This window comes from Thermobia domestica, chromosome 6 (assembly GCF_964235325.1).
Source record: "Thermobia domestica chromosome 6, izTheDome1.hap1.1, whole genome shotgun sequence".
Taxonomy (NCBI): domain Eukaryota; kingdom Metazoa; phylum Arthropoda; class Insecta; order Zygentoma; family Lepismatidae; genus Thermobia; species Thermobia domestica.
In genome coordinates, this window is record NC_137459.1 from 152021122 (window position 1) to 152045511 (window position 24390).

Genomic DNA, 24390 nt, shown 5'->3' on the forward strand with positions numbered 1-24390 from the left:
AAAAACCTACAAAAAATAGGGAAATTCTAAACTAGTTAGAATTGGAATTTAAAGATGTCACACTACTGGTAATTGAAGTGACCAAAGTTTTGAAATGGCCCTCTTTTGTTAATTTGAAGGTACATTTTTTATGGTACAAAAATGTAAGGAAATTGAGCAAAATTCTGAGCTAATCAAAATTCAAATTTGAAAATGTCGCACTACATGTGATCGAAGTATACAAGTATACAGGTATAACAATACACACTTCTCCCTCATATCTATTCTATCTATTAATACAAAACTTGGTACACACATTTCTTAACCCCTATACTATTTTTCGAGATACATTTAGATTGTCTACTTTTACCCGGGGCTACTCCAGAGAGGTCCGAAGTTGATGGGAGGGATTTCTGGAGGGAATTTTCCCAACATTCTCGCACCTGTTCAAATGCACTATGGGCCCCAATACATAGCACCTCTGGAGAGCTTGTTTTGTGCTGAAGAAAAATTATAAACCATGGTTTTCCAATGAACAGTGTTGGTGCAATAGCTATTTCCCTTCGATTTTCTTCATACCAACAGGGTTAATGGGCCACAGGGACTTACTCCGTTGTCCATGGCACCTAATTTTTTGTGCATGAACATATCTTTATGTTTACCGAATAGACTAGGTTTGTTTCGGATGTCCGGATGGCACGTTCATGTCCGTCCCTTGTTAGCTAGTTAAAATTCAATTTTGAAGACGTCTCACTACAGGTGATCGAAGTGGTCGAAACTTTTAAATGGCCTTCCTTTGTTAATTTAAATGGTACAATTGTTTTCTTGGGTGGACAAAATTCCTGAACTAGCAAAACTTCAAATTTGATGATGCCGCACCACAAGTGATCGAAGTGGTCGAAATTTGTCCACATAATAATTTGAATGATATATTTTTTTTCTTGGGTGGACAAAAATTGACAAAAAATGGACAAAGGTGTCACACTACAACTAAATGGGCCCGAAAAATCTTCTAGAAGTTATCTTCTGAAGCAATGAATTGACAGACGTTAACAATTCAAGATGAAAATATATATTGCAAAGTGTATGCTAAACAAGTAATACTTTCAAAGTAAATTTGTTTTCAGAAAAGGACATTTCTATTTTGTTCGACAGCAAAAGCTCAAACTTTAGCAACGCTTTTTTTCTGTGGCCTTCTTATATTTTCAGTTTCAAGCCTGGTAAGAAGTTTATGCAACTATGAAACAGCCTAGATGTAGCTTTCTTTTTCCATACTTGACAGAGGTCATCCCAAAGAAATCGTTGAAAAATGTGTTTCAGGAAGAAATAAACAATTTTTTTTAAAAAATGAGCTCTAAATATGAGAGTGTTTAAATGTAAGCTTGTGTTGCTTTCATACACACCTCTGTCTCTCGAAACGTAATTTCCCTACTGTAATTTCCCTAATTTCTGTTATGTTTTCGATAACTTCACCTTCTTCCCATTTATTCCTTGCTCAAATCACTTTAGTCCATTTACAATGTATAATATATGATTTCAATCAATATTATACATTGTAAAATACTGCTGTTTGAGACGGACAGTGTTAAGGTAGAAGAAAATTGGATACAAAAAGTAATTTCAAGTGGATTTATTTTCTTTTAAACAAGAACATAAGGGTTTTTAATAAAGGCTTTTAATACAGTAAAAATTGCCTTCAATAGGCCCCTTATTAAACGGAAATTTATTTTATAAAATATTTCACGACAGGGCCGCAACTAGGAGGGGGGGCAGAGGGGGTACGTGCCCCGGGCGCGTGGTTGGAGGGGGCGCCGGAAAGAAGATATATCAATTGTTTTAAAAATCGCACCCTTTCCCTTGAGGAACTTATTCTAGAGGTTAAAAGAAATCAAAAGTTTTATTTCGATTCCCGGCGGGAGCTCATGTGGTTCGGATTCCACGTTAATCAGTAGGTCCACGTCTCATATAGCCTCGCTGCTGAACGGGACGTAAAACTCATAATCAACTCAACTCAACTCAAAAATTTATATATATATATATATATATATATATATATATATATATATATATATATATATATATATATATATATAGAGAGAGAGAGAGAGAGAGAGAGAGAGAGAGAGAGAGACAGAGTCTCATCTAAATAGGTGTAATGTCATACATTAAAAACCTAATATTGCATGCATTTGTTCCCTTTGGCGACCACAGAGAATCCGCCCCCTTTCCTTTTCCTACCACAAGGAGCTGTTTGTTTGTATAATTCCATTGAGAACAGCTCTGAAGTTTAAAACGCTGTTATCAATAGGGGCGGGGGCGAAAAGTTCCCGATTTTTGTTGCTTGCTGGTGGTTGAAGAGTTTAGCTCTGTAATGTTACGCAATTGCTGTAATGTTTTTAAACTAGAGGGCAGTGGCGGGCGGTGGTTTGTGGTTTCGGGTGTTGCAATACGAACAATCGAAGACAGAAGATATAAAGTGGACTCATTGACTAATCAGCATAAATTTAGATGCAAATGCTATGCGACATGTTAAATTAAATAAAAATCTGTTTTTAAAAAATAAAAAAATGGAGAACATTTAATCCGATTAATCACCTTATTTAATTAGTAAGTTCATTCTTCTCTCTTTGATTGGAACAAATCTGCCTAATACATGCTGGTTGAACTCTAGTATTCTTATTGTCAGGTCTTTTTCGATGGAAAGCATAACCAATGGTGATAACCTTTCTTGGGACATTCAATTTCTTGAAAGTGTCAATTCTTTTTGATGTGAAGAAGAACTTTTCTTCTTTTACTGACGCCATAGGTACAGTTAATATTAAGTGCAGAAGCTTTGTAGATTCACTAAATATTTTTCCTAGATTTTTGTGAACAATTCATTCTAGCGAACTCAGTCCCTGACAATGATCCGAATTCCTCTTCAGTGTAGACTGAAAAGAGTTCGTAGCAGAGACTAATGTTATAAAAAAATGTACATTGAACACGCTTTATTCACAATTTATCTAGGGAAATTTCAAATAAATTGTGGAAATGTACCTAGTGAATACAACATTACTGCCATAAGGTATTCTGTAAACTTAAACCGTTTTTTTTTTTTTTCGAACACTCTCCTGAATTGCAATTTGCTTGTTTTGTCTAAGCCTTAATTGTAAGTTTTCCTCAGTTGAAAGCTGGGCAATTTTTTTTTTGTAAGTTATTTACAGAAGTCATGATATGCAATTCATTCAGAATTTGTAGGTTATGTACAGAATTAAAGCACACACAATAAAATTAAATCTAATAACTAGTAACCAAAACAGCTGATACAAAAGAGATACTAGTATATGAATTGCGAATGTCACATATTCATACATAGGGCTGTAAACTGGCCGGTTTTTCATTGGCCTGGCCGGAAAAATTGATGTTATTTTGATTAAAGCCGGTGACGGGTACAAACTTCTCACCAGCCCCTTTATAACCGTTTTTTTTTTCAAATTTGTATCTAGTTCGAAGTATAGATATTGAAAAGTAGCTGTCATTCTGTAAACTCAAAACTGTTACCTTTCACCATGTATCAACGATTAATATATTTTGTTCACCTGTTTAGAAAATTTTAGAGAGTGGACTGTATCAGGGACTGTATCAGGGAAAATTTGAAATTTACTTTCAAGGAATTTTATACATTTATTAAGATTGGAAAAGGACTTCTTAAAGCAATTTCCTATAGTTGAAGTAGAGACTATATGTTTAAAGAGTGAATTTCATTTTCCAAATCCAAAATTGTTACGTAAAGATTATTATACTTTTGTTCATCTGTTTCGATAATTTTAAAGGAATGGTAGTTACTGGTAAATACAATAAATTGATCAATGCCGATTGATCAATTTCAGTTTCTCATTTATAGCACAATGTACCGGTATCTATTAAGGTTATTAGTGAATGTTCTAAGGACATACAGAATATATGTGTTAATGCACTTTTGTTCACGATAGTACATTTCCTTTCCATGGATAGGTCCGAACAGAGATACTTCACGCTGAGACCTATATCAGAGAATTTCGAGGAAGTGTCAGTTCTTTTTATTTTACAGAGTTGGCAACCCTATTCATATATCAACACACACACACTTGTGCGTAAAAGAAAAAAAAGAACTACATTCCAAATCATCCGTCTTGGTTGTTACGCAATGCACGATGAACACAATATACTTCCACATGAGGCGAAACAATGTTTATCAACGTTCTGGAAAGCAACCTTTGAAACCCGCCAGATATAGGTACATGTTAGCTGGGAGGGGTCCAAAGTATTTGAGGAAGGTCCAATACGTCTACGTAATAACGAACCTGTCTTTTACTGTACCCGAAAAGATAAGCAATTCTTAATTACTGTCACCTATATTTAAAAAAAAATGATAGAACGATTATTTCTATAAGAAAAGAAAGAGTACATGATAGGGCGTAAAATAAAATATTTAGCTTACATCAATCATTTCTCTGTTAAACAAGTATAGTTCGTTAAGAAAGTCTACAAATGCTAGTCGAGTTTCAAAATTTTGGGGAGGTCCGGACCCGGTGGACCCCCTCGTGGCTACGCCTCTGAGCATTGCTAACTAGTCCCAAATGCAATGTGGCGTTCCCCACTATACGGTTCTTTCTATCAAGAGTATAAAATATACTTATTTTATATATAAAAAAAAAATATGTATATACTAAAATACTATCCACAGAGGGGAGGATTCTGCATATTGACTTATTAATATTTGGTTCACAAATTACTGTAGAAGAAATTTTCATTATCTATATAAGCAAAGAATTAACTTGTAAATGCGGATCTACTTTCATTTGATTTCTGCTCTACTATATATTTTCTTTTTTATTTTGTAATTCTGCTATCACTTTTTTTTAATTGTCATTATATTGATTTGCTTCAGTATTAGTACCGTAATATAAAAATACGAATGCATAAAAACAAATTCCATTTGTTAACTGCTAGTGAAATAAAATTTAGAAATCTTATTTAGCGCGGAAACCTTCTCGTTCACTCGAAACCGTGCTGTGTTGCAGAAGCACTGCAACGACCAGACCCTTTAACTTCTGAGATAGGAGAAAAGAGACTTAACATTCGCTCCAATTCCCGCGCTGAAGGAATCTGGTCGTTGCATGCTCGCTGCAACACAATATAAATTAGAGACTCTGTGACGGATTATTTTTCGCTTTTTAAAACGGATTAACGAAACGGACAGTTAGAGAAGTAAAAAAATATGTTATTTAAAGTATATATGGGAGTATTAGAAAGTATTTTTTCTGTTCTTTACTACTATTGCTAATAGTATTTTTTTTTTTTTTTTTTTGAAATTCTTTGATCGTTGCGCAACGCTGCAACACTAACATTAGCCGCCACTGCTAGAGGGCAGTTTTGTGGCGGAAAAGATAATTTACACGCCTCGGTATTTAATTGTTTCTTGTACGTCTACCAAGAGATTTTGCGAGTGAAGGCTGTATGAAGCTTTATCTATTAGTTTTGCTTGAGAGCTCTTCGAGGCATTTTGAATTGTTATCTATCAGTCCAACTTATGCTTTATTATGCTTTATTGTTAATTTCAATCATTTTTTTACATTAATCGTTTATAATGTATAATATTTACTATACATTAAATAATCTAAATATCTTGATCTATTTATTAATATTTTATGAAGCAATTTCTTTCATATTCAATGAACTTTCTAGTTAATGCACTGTAAAGAGAGATGCTTTGCTCGAATCAGTTTTTTCTATCACTTGTGTGCACCTTAGAGGTGCATATATACAGAAAGAGAAAGTATACAGAAAGGTGCCCAAAAGGTACAGAAAGTGCTCAAGTTCGAGAGGTACACATAACAATATAGTGTGGAGTTCTTGTGTGCTTCATTGTTGATGGAAAGTTTTCTTCTTTTCTCCACATCAAAGGATTACACCGAAAAATTTACAGAAATAAAAATAAGCTTTTCATTGTTGCATAGTTATGTTCTCAATGATTTTGGATCGTAAATATTGGTTTTAAAAACATTTCTCATCAGAATTGGCATTTTGCAAACTCATTGATCATCTGATCAACACTCAAACTATAATGAAAAAACTTTGACGCTTTGGAACACCCGTGACATCAATAGTCTCGCGCGCTACAGATGTAGCCCATGAAACTTTCAAGCAGAATAACAATGAGATCCTTTCGATTTTACGTTTGACCACACCCTAAACACGCAGAATGATAGTTGATAGAAAGGTACACAGAACCCTTTGAGTTATCATCTCGAATTACTTTGCGGCAAGGAAAATAAAAACGCTGGGCTACAATGGTAGCCCGCGCGCGTATTGGAGGGTTAAAGTACTTAAAAATCGATATAACTGGTTTCATTAAGAATGTTATTTACAGTTGCAATCCATAAATGATACTTTTCGACTAAACCCTGGGGGGGGGGGCGAATTGTGTGTTTGCCCCGGGTGACAGAAACCCTAGTTGCGGGCCTGTTTCACGATCCCATGAATTTAAAGGTAAAATGTGTTAAATTCTCTTCATTAGGTGAAACCTGTGTTGCGAACAACGGATGTTAAAATACACTTTTTAACGGAAATTTTCAAGTTCCGTAATGCAGTATTTAAAAATTTTTTTAGACATTCTGTTAGAGGTTAGGTATATGAACTATATTGTCTGTAAAGGTCTTCGTTTATTTGTTACCCTATACATTTACTCTTTAGTCCACCACCATGTAAGGCCCTAGCAGGGCCGTAACTTGTGGGGGCAAGGGGCAACTGCCCCTCCAGGAAAGCTCCCCGCCGTTCGAGGGGGCCCATTTTGAGACAAAATTTTCTTACTCTATATACGATACGAACATGAAATTAAATAAAGCATGAAACATGTTCACTACATTACATAAACTAAACAGCACACAAAAGGTAAATAAAACAAAACTGAGTCGTGGGCCCTTTTCAGTAAAAAGTGTCTACAATTAGGGGCCCTAGAAATAATATTTATTCGTATGGCTTTGAGATTTGTCAATATTGTCCACTTAACTAATTTATGTAAGGAACGGGCCCAGGGGCTTAACTAACGGCCCCGCAGGCCTTGTCGTGCGGGAAGGCCCACAGACTCCGGGGTCCATAAAGAGTAAAAGAAAAATGGAAAGATGGGGTTCAAGAATTAGAAAAACAACTTCTTCTAGGGGACCTAAATACGCGTATTAATGCTTGCCCCCCCCCAGAAAAAATCTAAGTTACGGCGCTGGGCCCTAGATACCGTGCGAGTTTTTGAACGAAGTGCAATTTACATAGTTATCTCCAAATATCAATAACGCGTTCTCTAGCTGCTCTAGAGACAGGAACAAGGAGCATAATATACACAATAGATCAAAAGGGAGCCAAAAGTAGAGGGAGGAGCACTGGAAAGGGCATAGCAACTACTCTTTGTCTTGGCCTTTTAAACCGTATGTCATCATCATCATCATAGGTATTCTGCCTTTATTGGCAAGTCACTTGCCGCAGCTGAGAAGCTTCCATGCTCCACGGTCCTCCGCTAACTTCTTCGTCTTCGCGTATGATCTTTCTGTTTTTATATCATCCATTAATTGTAGTCTCCTTCGCCCCCTCCTTGTCTTTCCCGACACCATACCCTCTAGGACGTCCCTCATCATACAATCTCTTCTTAGGCAATGTCCCAACCAGTTTCTCCTCCTCTTCCTAATAATATCTAAAAGTGTTCTTTTCTCACTCACTATTTCTAACACTCTCTCATTCGTTTTGCGCTCGACCCAACTAATTCTTTCCATTCTTCTCCACACCCACATTTCGAAGGCTTCCAGTCGATTTTCATCACTTTTACGTAATGTCCACGTTTCCGCCCCATACAGTACAACACTCCACACGAAGCATTTTATGAGTCTTTTTCTCAACTCTTTCTTCAAGGTCCCACAAAACAGACTTTTCTTCCTCCTAAAGGCTTCTTTCGCCATTCCTATCATTGCTTTCATTTCACGTTCGCACTTCATGTTATTACTAAGAATACCGTATCTAGGCTTTTATTTTTTGTTTGTTTGTTTACTGTAAGTTTTATGTGTATTAATTCGTAGCATAAATAAATAATATAATTGAATACGTTAGACCTATATTTAACATTTTATCTCACTACGTCCATTATATGTAAGTACCTTATTTATTTTTCTAAGCATAGAGCTACCTTGGTTATCTTTGAAACTTTTACGGAAATATTTGCAAGTCCTGTTCAATTTCGCTGGACAGGTTTTATTATGTGCTTATGCCAGAAATGTTCATTTACTTTTCTGAGTATATTTATTCTTTATTCACAGATACTTGGCGCATTATTTGTAAAACAATGGCGGATCCAGGATATGATCAAGGGAGGGGCTAAACCATAGTTTGCAGCTTTAACCAGTGTAAAGCAGAATTGAAATACATTTTACTCAGTTTATACCTGAGCGTCAAGGATAGATAGATAGATAGATAGATAGATAGATAGATAGATAGATAGATAGATAGATAGATAGATAGATAGATAGATAGATATAGATATAGATAGATAGATAGATACAGGTAGATAGATAGATATACCCTGTTTCAAAAAGAATATACGTATTACGAAGAATTATTATTTTGTCCAAACTATCGATCGCTGTGCCTCGGCTCGGCTATTGGAGAAACGAATTCATAGTCTAGTTTATGTTAATAGCCGCTAGATGTCAGTTGTCTTCTGTTTTGCTTGGTAACCGTCATATGTTTAAAATGGCTACTCCGCAGCAGAAATCATTTTGTGTTCTCGAGTTTGTGAAGTGCAATTCCGTGATTACGGTGCAAAGACGTTTCAGGTTGAGGTACCAAAGTGATCCTCCGAATGGGTGGAACATTCGCAGATGGTATCGACAATTTGTGGATACAGGATTTGTACGTAGGGGAAAGAGTCCTGGCCGCCCTCGTGTTCCTGAAGAAAATGTTGCACGAATTCAAACTGCTTTCCAACGTAGTACTTCAAAATCAATTCGTCATGCCAGTCGGGAGTTACAAGTGCCGACAACAACAATTTGGCGTGTTTTGAGACGTCGGTTGGTTATGAAGCCGTACAAGTTACAGCTGTTGCAAGCTCTGCGTCCTGATGACAAACGCAAACGTGTAGCATTTTGTAACGAGATTCTGGATGCTATTGACAATGATAACACTTTTGCACAACGCCTCGTGTTCAGTGATGAAGCAACTTTCCGTGTTAGTGGTCAGGTAAAGAAACAAAATGTTCTAATTTTTGGCCTACAGAACCCACATGCAGTCATTGAACATGTACGAGATTCGCCCAAAGTCAATGTGTTTTGTGCGATATCCCGACCATCTGTACGGCCCATTCTTCTTTAATGGAAACACGGTTAACAGTCAGCAGTATCCCGCTATGTTACAAAACTGGTTGTCTCCGAGGCTGCTCATAGACAACTTCATTTTTCAACAAGACAGGGCACCCCCTCACTGGAGTCGCCAAGTGCGTGAATATCTAAATGAAACTCTACCGAACCGTTGGATTGGTCGTCAAGGAGCTGGCGATTTAGCATGTCTCAGTTGGCCTCCACGGTCACCGGATTTGACACTCTAAGATTTCTTTCTGTGGGGTTTCGTTAAAGACAACGTTTGTGTACCACCACTCCCACAGAACCTCGAAGAGTTGAAGAACCGGATCCGTAATGCCATATAACATCAGTGACGCAGGACATGCTTACCCGACTATGGGAAGAATTTGAGTATCGATGTGATATTGTTCGTGTCGCTGATGGAAGACATATTGAACATCTCCGTGTGCGTGGGTTTCCTCGGGGTTCTCCCGTTTCCTCCCACTTTCTTCATTCCACCATTTCATTCATTCATCATCATCACCGTCTCCTTTAGCCTAACCGGCATAACCGTGGGACGTAAAACTCAAAAATTTCATTTCATTTCATTTCATATTGAACATCTGTAATTTGAACTTTGAATTGTAATTTGAACTTGAGAGGTTCGTAAATATGTGTGTAAAATTTCATATTCGTGTGTCTTAATGTTTAATAAATATATGCATTCGAAATACTATATTCTTTTTGAAACAGGGTAAATATATATATATATATATATATATATATATATATATATATATATATATATATATAAGTAGAAGTATTTTAATTTCACATACTGACTGTTGTGAGCTGTTTGAACCCGAAGAAACCAAATTTATTTAAGAAGTCTTGGACGCTTGCGGAGCTGAAAACATTACAGAGGTTGTTCAGTCTACATTTGGCCAATTTCGACTTACCTAAAAATTTAGAAGAATCCATGGCTCAAGGTCCGTAAGTGCTCGATGTGTTTCCCTTGGTTCCTAACAAGAGCCCGACAGCGTAATTTTCACTGTAATAGGATTCTCTGAAGAACTGGGAGGGGAATCTTGTCCCATTCCCTTTGCACAGTTTTCCGAAGTCCTTCCATAGTCGTCACACGCCGTTTTCCCAAAGCCTGCTTCAGCAATCCAAATCCACAATAGTCCATAGGACTTGCATCTGGAGATTTAACAGGTACCTCATTGAAAGGTATCACCTGTATACCACTTGCCTCCTCCATCTCCCTGTATAATGCGAGGGACGATCGTGGGGTATGTGACGAAACCTTTTCCATGTGATTGCGCACCAGATTGGCGTCATTTCCGTCTCTCATGCTCATAGATCGGCCGCATGTTCTGCTCCTGAAAATACTTCGAATTTATTTTGCAGTTTTTGGCCACTCTACGAATCTTCAGTTTACCTCCTTAACAGTAGCCAGTAACGACCATGAACCCTTTTGGGAAGGATTCTTTAAAGACACGGACCCACCTTCTGAAGTTCTTGGCGCCTTTCTCTCGGTACATGATAGCTCTCGGTTTGCCGCAGTCGGAAAGATAAATCCATATATCATCGAGCGTTACGATGTACATCCACCTTTGTTTTGCCAGATGCCGTTCGTACAGCTTCCGGGCGTTACACTTTTGTTCCTTTCGGTGGGCATCCGTGAGAAGATGGCCGCGAGCTTTCGTCACATTTCCAGCTTGAATTGATGGTGTAACGTCCGGCTCACAGTCAACAAAGACACGTCAAGACGATTAGCCATACACCTTTGTGTTGGCGGATTTTCTTGAATTGCCATTTTGCGAAGTTTCCTCTGCATGGTGGAGATGGCCTTGGTGCTTTCCCGCTTCCTAGGCAACTTCGTTGGTGATCCAAATGGTGGAGCTTCGTTGCCCTTGTACTTTTTAATAACAGTTTTTATTCCACTTACACTGATGTTGCAACCATTCTTCTTGTACTGTTTTCTAATGACAGAAACACTAAAGTGGGCGTCATAAAGAGCCGCAATATAGCCTTCCCAAAACCGGCTTAGTTTGGGCGGCATTTTGGTCACAGAGCGGAAACCCACACACTTGGAAACAAATTTAACATAACACTCACAACAATGGTCCTGTTTTGTGCGTTATTGTCGTCCGCGCGAAAAAACAACTCCGTTCCCAGGAAGCCACTGCACAACGCCACGAGCCAGGTCGGGTGAGTCTATTCTGCCCAGGAAGGGGAAGGAACGAAATCGGCCAAACGTAGGCTGAACAACCTCTGTAAAAGCGACCTTGCGTTTATCAATAGGACTCACTTCAGTTCATAACGAGATTAGAAGAGCGATGATTAGGACAGCTTAGGAATTTAAGCTGTTTGATTAAATAACGAACCAGATGCCCCCAAGACCAATCGGACAAGCATTTCTTGGATGTGGATGTGGATGTGGCGGTTGTGGATGAGCGACAGCCATATGTTATTAAGTAGGATACTCCATAAGACAAACACATCTTCATTCCATGTTTGCGATTGTCTTTGCGCGGATACGCCAAACTGGGTCTGTGTTACCGGGTATGTGCGACACCTGTCTTCCGCGGCCTGTCAGCACTCTTGATTTGGAAAAGGATTACTAAAAGCAGTAGCACAAGAAATCAGTAAGCACAAGATTTCTTATGGAAGTTCGAGGAAAAAATCAGCCACTGTACGGCAAATATTACGACAACAGCAGTTAAATGTATACAATTTACTAATAGTACAGCCTCTGTCAGACAATGATTATGCTCCACGTGTGAACTTCTGTGAGTAGTTTCATCAAATGTGTGATCATAATCCTGTATTTCTTAAGCAGATACTCTTTAGTGACGAAACGCGCTTTACAAGGATATTGTGCTAAATGACAGGAATAGTCACGTATAGGACTAGAAAAATTCGCACGACATAATCCATATCGGTTACCAAAACACATATACAGTAAATATCTGGGCTGGTATTTTGGAAGATCACCTCGTTGGTCCATAGGGAAACTATACTATTATTGGCCTTCTGACAGTAATTCTGCCGTGTCGTGACAAAACGCTGTAACTTTGGCTGCGCAGTTTTGCGAAAATGAGCCGTAAAGTTTTCATCCGAAAATGTGATCTGTATCGTGTAGAACCAGTGTAACTAGGCAATAATGGTCAATCAATCAATTTTCACCAAATTTAATCACACAACATGCATTTACGTAACATTACATGTAACCACGTGTTTCCAAAGTCAAGATACACTGGTTCTACACGATACAGATCACATTTTCTGATGAAAACTTTACGGCTCTTTTTCGCAAAACTGCTCCGCCAAAGTTACAGCGTTTTGTCACGACACGGCAGAATTGGCCATTTCGAAAACGAAATTAAATATTAAGCATTACACTTATTTTTGCTCCGTCATCACTTCACCATGCTGATGCGGTGTCTGTTCGCCCAAGGGGGGTGGCTAGTAACGCGAATCGCAATTTAGTTCCAATACAGTAATTAGCCACCTATGCCAATAACTATATTTCCTTCATTACGAATTATATATTGTTTTTTTTTTTATTATTATTCAAAAATCAATGTCACGTTTTGGTTTACAATCTGTATATTTCTCGCATTCCTATGGTGTGTCTGTACAGTTAATAACCGGGGTGGCTATTAACTGTCATTAGTCTGGCTAATAACTACCATTTCAAATAGTTACATTACTTCATAATTATTTTTCAATTTTGTAAATGCTGTAATAAAATATTCTTTTAATCAATATTGCTAGTAAGATGTTTCAGATCTTTGATCGTTGAATTAAAATGCCAATAAGATGAAAATATTCATTTGAAGCTCTCAGGAACTCACTTCAAAAAGCTACAAATGAAGGAGTTTCTATGAGGGTAGCTGCCAAAAAGTATGGAGTTCCAAGAGCTACTATTCAGTTTAAAATGAGGAGTCCTGGACACAAAGAAACCTTCAGCCTGCCATCAGTATTGACAACGGAAGAGGAAGATACATTAGCTACGTAATAAAACTTTATATGAAATATTTCTATTTCAGTATGCAGGATAATGTTTAAAACTTTAAAGAGTGTTTATTTTTATATCTCGACTGCTATCTCGAACATTACTATCACTGTAGACTATCTCCACTTGGTCATTCTGGGTTGTTCCGTTTCAAACTTTTACAATCACAATGATGTACCGTAAGTAAGACTAGCAGTTGCTTTCTTGAGTCTAATTAAGCTACAGGTTTTAAAATTTAGCCATGACGTTTAAAATGTTGTATAGAACTAAATTTTTCTTTGGAAAAATATATAAATAAAAAATCTGTATTATTTTGCTGTCTATTTTCATAGACGAAGATATATTTCTCATTTAATAATATCCCGTGTTTTCACATGATTTCGAAGGTAATACTATGTTAATTTGTAACATTTGTATCTATCACATAATTATTGTTAAATTTAATATGTTTTACAGAGTTTGTTGAAAAGACACCCAAAAATAAGAGAATGAACAAGCGACGGCGTCACATCAGTGAGCGCGTGTGTAAGTGAGGGTAATATACGAAAATTGTTCAAAGACTTATATCAATATGTGGAAGACAAACGTATGGAAGATGCATTAGAAGATCCTCAAGAATCTTCAACAGTGATGAAACGGGTTTTCAGGTACGCCCAGCATCTGGCAAGATTCTTCCTGAAAAAGGAGCTAAAATGTATACTTTAACAAGCAACGATCCTTAAGATAACAATTCACGATCTCGTTCACGTTTTCTGCTAGTGGGTGTTCAGGTCCACCTCTTATAGTGTATCCCTACAAATGAATCTCAGAAAAAGTGACCGAATCAGTTCCGCCCTTTTGGGGTTTAGCACGAAACGACAATGAGGGGATGACGGCTCAAGCTTTTTTTTTTATGAATACGCAGGGAATGTGTTTCACCCCTTTTTAATACAATAGAATGTAAACTTTTCCGTATTTTTTCCTTGATGGACATAAATCGCACCTGACTTACCAGCTAAGTGTTTTATGTACACAGCTACTAATAGAGATTATAGTGATCTACCCAAACACAACCAGAATTCTGCAGCCTGCTGACGTAGAGATGTTTCGACTCATCAAAATATATTGGCATATAGCAGTACAAAAGTGACAAATTAAATACACTGATGAAGTGCTTGCAAAATATTCATTTGCTTCTGTCTTACAAGACACAATTGAGTCTACAATAAAATCAAAACATTTGAAAGGCAGTTTTGAGGCTTGTGGTTTCTACCCATTTAATCCTGATGCTATGGACTACCTAAATGTCCTGGCTTCATCCAAAAATATACAAGCTCTCGTAGAAAGATGTACATCCGAAATTTCATTACGGTTACCTTATTAATCATTCGCACACATTATATGTCAAAACAGATTGTAGGCATTTGAAAACCTAAACGAAAATTGTTGTGAAAGTGATTCTAATTCAGAATACTTTATTTTATATCTTTGTTGCTTTGCTTCAAAAAAGGATAAAAACAAAAACAAAAACTCTCGTAGTTATTCTACAGATGGTGATAGCCCCTGCTCTTCAAGTGATACTTCAGGTAAGGATGAGCGGCGAAACATATGTAACGAAACTGAAGAAGCAGGAAATAATTCAGATGTAGCTGAGAATGGCAATTATTCAAAACTACAAAATATTAACAAAGTAAGTATGGATTCTACAAGTGGTAAACCAGTGCAAAATTCTACAGTATCGTGTTCAACTAACATGCCAACTTCTACTTTAGATAATTTTCTTCTGTGGCCTGAGACTCTAAAAGAAAAGGAAAGAAAGACTTTGAAAGACTCCCTTATGCTGTTACACTTAAATAATATCAAGAATTGAATTGGTCATTGCAGAAAGGGCACATGTGACATTTTGGTCGAAATTCTGGTAACACTAGATTCATTATCTACATAGGTAGGCTCATTATTTCCCACAAAGAGATCTCAGGTGTCGCTTTCTGAAGGCAGTTATTTTGAATATCAAAAACGGCGTTCAGTGCAACAAGGGCACATGTGTAACACATGAGCCCTTTTTTGCAATGAACGCAGTTTGTAACATATACTACTATTGAAGGAAACTATTATATTGAACGCTCTGTAGACAGTCATTTCTTACACGTTTCCCGTTAAAATGCGTCTTTGTGATTAGATGTCTAGTACGACACAGTACGTCGTAATAGTTATATCGCTCGTTGGCCGTGGATGTTGGTGCTCCGTTGGAAGTGTTCATCTTGTGTTGTGATTAGTAGTGCTCAGGGAGTAATCTACACCCCCCCAACACCCCCCTAACACCCCTCCAAATTTCTTTACACACACCCCTGGATGGAAAAGGAATACTCCCCCAAATCCAATTGTATCAATCAGTATCATATAGGTAGGTTGTTTATTACATCAAGTTAAAAAAGGTTTAGGATTTAGGAAAGAAGGCAATATTCTTATTTATTTATTTCACTTCAAAATACGAAGCGACCTCGTTCTCATGTACGGCTTCGAGAACCACATGACCTCATTGTTTCGGGCGGTGTTTCGATCGAAACAATTGACAAAACAGACCGCTGATACCTACCCTCCTGGGCTCCGCGGTCGTTTCCGAGAAAAGAGATTGATAGACAGATGCAGATTACTGAAATTGGCAACGTCTTGAGCGGTCATTCACCTACCTCCTCCTCAATAAGGAAAAATGTGACAATATAGTAATAAGGCTACACCAGATTCAGTTGGTAAGTGCTACTCTGGAACAGGCTCGCAACCAGATGGGGGCTAAGGAGGGCCTGGCCCTTCCTAAATGTTTCATGTCCAGTCCAGAGCTCAATACAAAAACACAATTTAGATATTTATAAGAGAAGTTTTAATGAGTTGACCCCTACTAACATATTCATGGACCCCAAAGCTCTGTGGCTGGTTTCGAGCCTGCTCTGCAAGTGGTGTATCAACGAACGGACGTTACAAGGGTGTAGTCAAGACGTTTTTAGAAATGAAGAGATCGATCGAAGTAAGAATTATATATTTTTTAGACTGAGTCTCGTGTTATGCAGGAACACATTTGGCGCTAGCTTAATTTTTGTAAAGTATATTTTTATTCACGTAAATTCATTGAGCGGAACAGGGCTCATAGCGAGTCACTTTTTTAAACTAAAATTTACATTTTTTTCCAAGTTGGTCACTAAAAGTTACTTTTTTTCAAATTTGTCATTAAAAGTTACTTTTTTGAGAGGTAAAGTGACTTTTTCGTGTGATTTATGTTTTGCATTGGCAGTTTTTTTAAGAAAAATATAAAAACAAATGGAAAAAGGCAGAAATTTCTTACTCATTGCTCTTCTGAAAACTTCAGAACTTACTGCCACATGTAAAACAGTCAGCTTTATTCTCACTTCAGCTTTTATTCTTTCTAAAGCACAGTGGACGGTTGGTGGATGCTTAAGCTCTCAAGGTGGGGTTGAGAACTCTTCTGTCTATTCTTTCTTCTATCATAATAATCTTTTAGTTTTCTCTCGTAATAGTTAACGCTCCGTTCAACGTTGTGTGAGTGTGTTTGCGTGGTTCATCATGTTCGTCTTGTGTTATGCTTCTTGTATGTTCTTAAGAGTAGGTGATGAATTTGAATATTTCACGTTTTTGAGCACTCTTAATGCAAAGTTAAATATAATATCTGGGATGAAGAAATTCGGAAATAGGCCAGAACTGGTTCCACTTACTCAGAAGCTTTTTACACCTGCTAAGTCTGCTTACCGTAACTACAAAGCATGCTTTGAAAACCTAAGAAAGGAGGAAGCTCAAAAAGAAATAAAGAAGAAACAAACGAACAAACAAAGAGAGAGGTGATGGAGAAATTGACAAAGGAAAAAAGGGGCATGATTAGATTTTGGTCACTTTTTTGTGTGCTTTTGGTCATTTTTGGTCACTTTTCAACTATTTACAACAGACCAGACCACTATGTGCCCTGGGATTATTAAAATTAGGGTATATTAAAGAAGACAAAACAGAAAGATACAAAATATTTGTAAATTGAAAAACTGGATTTCTGGAAAACAACTAAATCAATGAATAATTTTCTTATGAAAGATATTCAGAGCCAATAATGTAGCCAGGAAGGGGCAGGAACGGGGATTAAGAGATCAAATAATATTACAATTAACGTTAACAACAGGGTTAGAATATTAAATGAAATGAAATTGGAACTATGTACAGTATTAATTACTAGACGAATGTGATTTCAGCGTGGGACGAGGGATTTTTTTCCCAATTAATATTTTTTTTTTTGAAAAAAAAAATCACCCACTAAAACTTGCTGGGGTGAATTAGTTGAAATAATAGCAGAATTTTGCGAAATAATTAGACTACAATATTTCGTATGTAATCAATTCACATGTAATTACTAGGTAAAATAGTGGAGGTTAATTCCTAATACAGTGGAACCACTTTTAACGGGCTTCTTTCAATAGTGGACATCTTCATAAGAGGACAAAGTTTCTTATTCTGCCATGCCATAAATATGTGTGATGTGGTGTTATGAGAGAGAATCCTTCCTTTTAGGGTCACCTCTCATTTACGGACAAATAATCGCTTCCACCGATGTCCGTTTTGTATTACTTAGTTTAATAATAATACTAAATGCTCAAATGTGTGAACTTACTTTATTGAACCTACCACTGCAAAGAGTTGATATTATTATTATTATTATTATTATTATTATTATTATTATTATTATTATTATTATTATTATTATTATTAGTAATAATAATAATAATAATAATAATAATAATGCAATAGTTGCGTAACAAAATATACTGTTTTCTTGTTTGAATTTGTTTAAAAATTATATCACTATTCTGAGAGCACACCCCCCCTTTTATTTTGAACACCCCCCTAAGTAAAAATTTCTGGCGTACTTACTGGTAGTGCTGACTTTGCCATGTATGGAAGTAGCGACGATGAATCTCCGCAGACAAATAATAATAAAAAAAAAAAATCGAAAAGGAATTCGGCATACTGAGAAGTACCAGAGAAATGCCGTGAAACAAGCTAAATTAAAGGACTGCCACATACATCATATTCTGGCAAATATATTCCAGCTGTAAGTACAGACGATGATTGCCGGTGTAGATTAAAATGTTTCTCAAAAATTCCCGAAAGTGAATGATGCAGTATATTGGCATATTTCCTTTCATTAGAAACCAAAGATTCCCAGGATATCTACAAAGTCAGATTTTCCAAGTATTATTATCGATTGCAGCAGTGGCCGAGAACTCATGAAGATGTACAGCAACGCATGAATGACGACAGTGGGGATGAAGCGGAATGAAGAAAAAGACTAATATTTAAAATAATGTTATTATTTCCATATTATGAACCAAACGAGTTTTGTTTATTTTATTCGTTGTGTATTTCGAGTATGCTCTGTTGAGTTTCTTTACGTAGCTTTATTAGTATGTTTACTAAGTCGATTTGCAATGTTTTCTACTGGAAATTACATGAGTAATGAACCTATGCAAAACAAAAACCTCCGCGTTTATTATTAATAATAACCTACAGTATTATTGGTCTTACAATAACTTAGATTGGTCATTGTATTAGAGGGTGATATTTAAAAGCGTTTCCACATTAAAGATTTATTAGGATACCTTCTTTCAAACCTCAACTAAATTGCCTGATATTATGTTAAGTTGGTCTTTATTTATTTTTCAAAGCAATTCGCGCAACAGTACATTGTTCGTACTCTTCGTAGATCATATAATATTCGTAGGTTACTAACTAATAATAGTTTGTGGTTTCATTCTCAGTTCAGTCAGTGCACAAAGGGCACATGTGCAAAATTTCAAGCTTGTCTATTAGAAAAATGAACAACGAACGAGAACTATTGTTTCGCACAAAATGATAGCGTACCTTCACTATTAAACCACGTGACATGCCATTTCGGTAACAGCACACACGTACAAATTAAACGGTCTTTTGATTTTTTTTTGAAAACGTGATTTTGTAACATGTGCCCTTTCTGCAATGACCGATTCAATTGCTTGAGAAGAAACGACTTACTGAAAAGAAAAGAAGAATTAGAGGAGAAAGGAAGGGTCTAGCTGAGAAAGAGTGAAAGTGAAGGAAAAGCGCAAACGACTGCTAAAAGAAGCTTATTTTTAAGTAGACAATCTGTTCGTAAAGTTATAACATAATGTTATACATGTAAATTTGATGTAAATGGCACTGACGACATAACAAAGTGTGATTAGTGTCTAAGGGTGCATTCTGGTTTCCAAAAGGTCATCGTATTCATGTTTCTGATCCAAGAGAAGGTGATGCGTTTCTATGCCTGACCTATTACCAGAAAAAAACAAGAGAAGCAGTACAGGTGATATGGAGGAGGAGGAGGTGGATGTGGAAGACCTTCCAGATCTTGTTTCCACTTCAAATAAAAAAAAATCTACGCCTTAAGTCAGCCATACATTGACGTATTTTTCAGTCGTAACTATAAAATTTCATACGCTAGTCTTGTTAGCAGCTGTCAATTGGCACTTCTTCGAAAATTAACGCTTATTTTCATTATATGTTACTATAAATCTATTAATAATCAAAATTTGTCTCTTTTTGTTAATTTAGTTTGATATAAACCTTCTGTGGAGAGAAAATATGTTATATTATGGTGTAATTAGTTGCAAATTTGTTACTTGCATGCTTATAATAACGTGTATTATCGTAATAGGACATATAGGAATATAATGTTCGTAACTGTGGTCTATAAAAATTAAACTTGTCCAAATGTTGCATGGAAAAGTGCAAATGACCACATGACTAATAACTGAATTTATCAAGGCCAATTACTGTAAAAAAAAAAAAAAGTGGCTAATAACTGTAACTTTTTGTACGTTTTCATTCAAAACTGTCTTTTGTATCTTTGTCTTATAGCATCTTAAAATAATTGTATACCATTTTATTAATAAATAAACAACGTTTCTAAAAAGGTACATTTCATTTAGTTATTCTGAGAACTGTCTTGTCGACAAAAGTTTAAACTAAAAAGTTTGCTTAAGTGGCCAACAATTATATGGTTTCCCCTATCTTTTATCAGCTTGATTAAATTGACAGTTTTATCGTTATTTGTTGGCAAATGTTTTACCAGAACTCTTGGAAGAGACTCCGCTAGAATTTCGTCACCTCATTTGCTTCAAATGTGATGCAAACCCATCCAATTTCTCCCATGATGTGCGGGAGTACCTGAATCATGTGTATCAAGAGCAAATGATAGGGCAGGGGAGTTCAGTAAGATGGTCTGTTTGTTCACCGAATCTAAACCCATTAGAATTTCTTCTGTGGAGTGATGTGAAAGCCGTGGTCTACGAAACACCTGTAAATGGTACCATCTGAAGAAGTGCTACTTGCAACAATTGTAGCCGCTAGCCATAGCATCACTACATATGTGAACACATGTTGGGGACCTACTATGTCACTGTTGCAATGCCTGTATTGACGTCGAAGAGCGGCGTTTCAAGCAGCTTCTCTAGAGGTGCATATAACACTATTTCTTGCATATGTAGTGATGTCCTCGCTTCGTTGCTATTGTTATTTATTGTTTTATTGCTATACAATGAAGCATACAGGGTATACATATATAGCATCTTTCCCATGGGAGCATCGGGCTCAACCTAACTCAGCACGGTGGAAGCTATTCTGGGTGAAAAAAAAAAAGTCAGTGGACAATTTATATTGAGATCTTTGCTCCATGCTAGAGATATATTTCTTGGGTAGGCTTGATGTATAGTTCAAGCGGGCCCGCTCGGTTCGTTAGTACAACTTTCACACTGCGGAAGGCGCTGATAATCGCGCTCCAAGCTCGAAAAACAAGATCGTCATGGGAAATTCTGAATTTTGTTAATTAACGAACAGTTTAAACAAATGAATGGATGAAAATTTTTTGAACTAAAATTAGTCTTACACAAATACACAAACATAGGAAGCGTGCTGTAGCCCGGTAGCCCTACGTCAGAAACCGCTACTGGTCAGGAATCACCTCCGAAACGTTGTCGGTGTTGTTTTGAAATACCATTTATACATATATATATATATATATATATATATATATATATATATATATATATATATATATATATATATATATAATCAGGAGTAAAAGTGGATCAGGAAAGGCAGGGGGACGGTAGGTAGCGGTATGACGTCACGCCGTCCCCCTGCCTATCTCTGCCCATTGTATTTTTTTAGGAACCGGGGGGACGCCGTATATATTTCTTGAAGGTGGGGCGGCGTCTCCCCGCGTTCCCCTCACTTTTACCCCTGTAAGACGATGGGTATACTTTTGGTCCACCACCAAAAAGTTCATTCCTGCGAGTGGATCGAACTACATGATCTCTCACTGGGAATGGTACCGGGCCTCTCGCATACGCTAACCACATGGCTACGAAACAGCTTTTTGTGTTGCTAGCTCATTCCGAAGTTAAACAATGTTGATTGATTGATTTATTAGTTAAAATTAAATGGGAGGGTTAGCAGTGGGGCTATTTGTCCTCGTCACGAAAGATTCAAATTTTTGGCAATTTATAGTACAGCTAATTATTTTATTATTATTATTTTCATTGTCTGCTGCGCAATACGAAAAAATATCATTACGAAGTGGCTAACACGCGTGCTTTTCTACAGAAGGTTCTAGGTTCGATGCCTGCTTATTCTAAACCGCACAGTAGTTTGTATACCGGTACCACTAAAACAGTACCTAAGTCTCGTTTTACACAGCATCGGTGCTTAAAAGAATGTTAAACTCCACTGAATCAACTTACTATGTAAAAATAACAAAAGAAAAAACAAAGAAACTTTAAAAATCCACATTTTATTACAATAATCAAGTTACTTTAGTAATTACGATTTTTTGAGCAATTATACCTTCCAAGAGATCAATTTGATTTATGTAGCAGATAAAATAATATTGCAATTAATAGATACATATAAATAAATGAAACATGAAATTAGTGGAATATATACATTTTCTTTACTGCTGTAATTTTCGGTACTTGTTCGTATATACGCAGAAACTAGGGCTAGTGAGCAAGTTAGCTGTCTGCCACTTGATGTTTACGTATGTCGTTGAGGATTTTCCCGAAAACTGGCCGTGTGTCAAGCAGGGGTAAAAAGTGATAGTCTGAAAACAGTGCGAATGAGAAAAAAAGATGAAAAAAGGATAGTGAGAAGTGGATATGCATCTTTTAGATGGTAGAAAGTGTGAATATTGTTTTTGTATATTTATAATTGTTAAGGTAAGGAGGCTTCCGTTTACTTATTAATTATGTTATTCCTTAAAGTCTGGAGGATAATTCTGCTAACTTTCGCATAAGAAGATAATATTTAATTTGATTCTTGTTATGTTAGTTGACCAATCATAAATGGCGGTCTTGCGTGCTTGGAGCTTTAGAAAAGATGGCGTCTGGGAATGAGGGGTCTGAGTTACAGTCATGTAGAGTAGCTTCCAAATACGTGTGCGATAAGAGAAATCTCCTTCTAGCATTATACCAGGTAATTATGGAATATATGTATATCCTTTAGCATAGTGCAGTGTATATAGTTGATTAACTTCGTACATTGAGGAAAATTTACAGATGTCATAGAAACCCTTCCGCCATGTTTGTTGTTTGGCCTGTGAGTGCATTAAGTGTTCTTGTTTTTCCTGAAGAATTGAAGTGATAAAAGTTGCTATATTGTTTAAATCACAACATATGAGGAGCTGTGGAGTCTAAATTCTACCTTGAATGCCATGTTGCAGTGGTTGTTCTGTGGGAGATGCTTAATATTGCGGAGTCTGGTAGGCGTAACTAAATTCTTTAAAAGCTTGATGCATAGTAGAAGTACACAGTATGTTATTAGGTAGGTCAAGGGCATTTTAAATGAAACTTATCATGATCATGTAGTAGTATGTAGAAATATGTTGGTGCTATCAAGATTTGCTGTTACTCACTATGCACAGAAGGAATCACATTCGATATACCCTGACTAACGAATTGTGTACGATGACCAAAGGGATTACGTGATCATTTTCACGTACCGGTAAGTGTCAACTAAATCTTGACGATTTCAGTTACTCAAAATCGTTAATCATTTAGGGGTTAATAGTTCTTCTTCCACGTAAAGGTAATCGTGGTTAGAATGCAACAAACATAAACAAATAAACAAACAAGAGTTGTGGCGTCTGCTGTTAGCTTCAAAGGACTGCAGTTCGTGACAGTTACTTTATTGTTTATGTTGATAGATAACGTAATACGCTCATTTTTTAAAAAATATATATATTACATTGTACGTAAATAAGATACACTCTAGAGTCTTAATGCTGTATTTGTAATTAAAGCTGTAAAATGTTTAGGTACGTTATATAACTATGGTAACAAAATTGTTTTGGGATCGTTTCTACTATCCAGTATATACTTTCATGATTTGTAACAATAAAATTTCTTTCGATTGTTAAATTAGTAGTGGCTTGTAATTTTTATGCATCATGTAAAATTATTCAGTGCAGTAAACCGTAGAATCATAATTGTATGTAACTACGATAATATATTTGTGAAATATGTGTTGACAGTTTTGATGAAGCATTTCATAAACATATTTATAGTAGTAGACACACACATTGAGGTTGCTTGGTACAACACAGGATTAACGAGAAATATACGATGTTTATACATATTCTAATAGATGCGTATTGCAGTAATGTTGAGGAGACTTCGGCCAAAGTTTCAAGGGGGGGGGGGCAACTTTTTTTCAGAATCGAAAAGATATGATAGTTTCGCTAATTTACATTAATGTTAGGTTTGGTATTTGCAATTAGTATTTACCTTCATCTATACATAAACCGAAAATGTTTCAAAAGGACTATCAGCTTACGATTTAACACTAATCCTTAGACACTGTATACGACGGCACGGGTTTTTTTTAACGCATAAAGTGGTTTTCAACTTCTTTTCGTATATGACTTTTATATATTCATAATCTGTGGAAAGCAAACTCATATCCTACTGCCTCAAACGTGAGGTGCTGATAAGATATGCCTTTCTACGG

At 36.5% G+C, this 24390-nt stretch overlaps 1 protein-coding gene across 5 annotated transcripts in view; it reads left to right on the plus strand.

The window, feature by feature from the left end:
* Positions 1 to 22354: 22354 nt before the first annotated feature.
* Positions 22355 to 24390, plus strand: part of LOC145688271 (uncharacterized) — a 173876-nt gene continuing 171840 nt past the window's right edge. For 2 of the 5 annotated variants that reach the window (XM_081762266.1, XM_081762265.1), the window contains exon 1: positions 22703 to 22857. The gene's annotated coding sequence lies outside the window, so the exon portion shown is untranslated. Of the gene's footprint in view, positions 22602 to 22702; positions 22858 to 22889; positions 23144 to 24390 lie in introns of those variants that run through there. The other 3 variants (XM_081762263.1, XM_081762262.1, XM_081762264.1) reach the window with 3 other exon arrangements.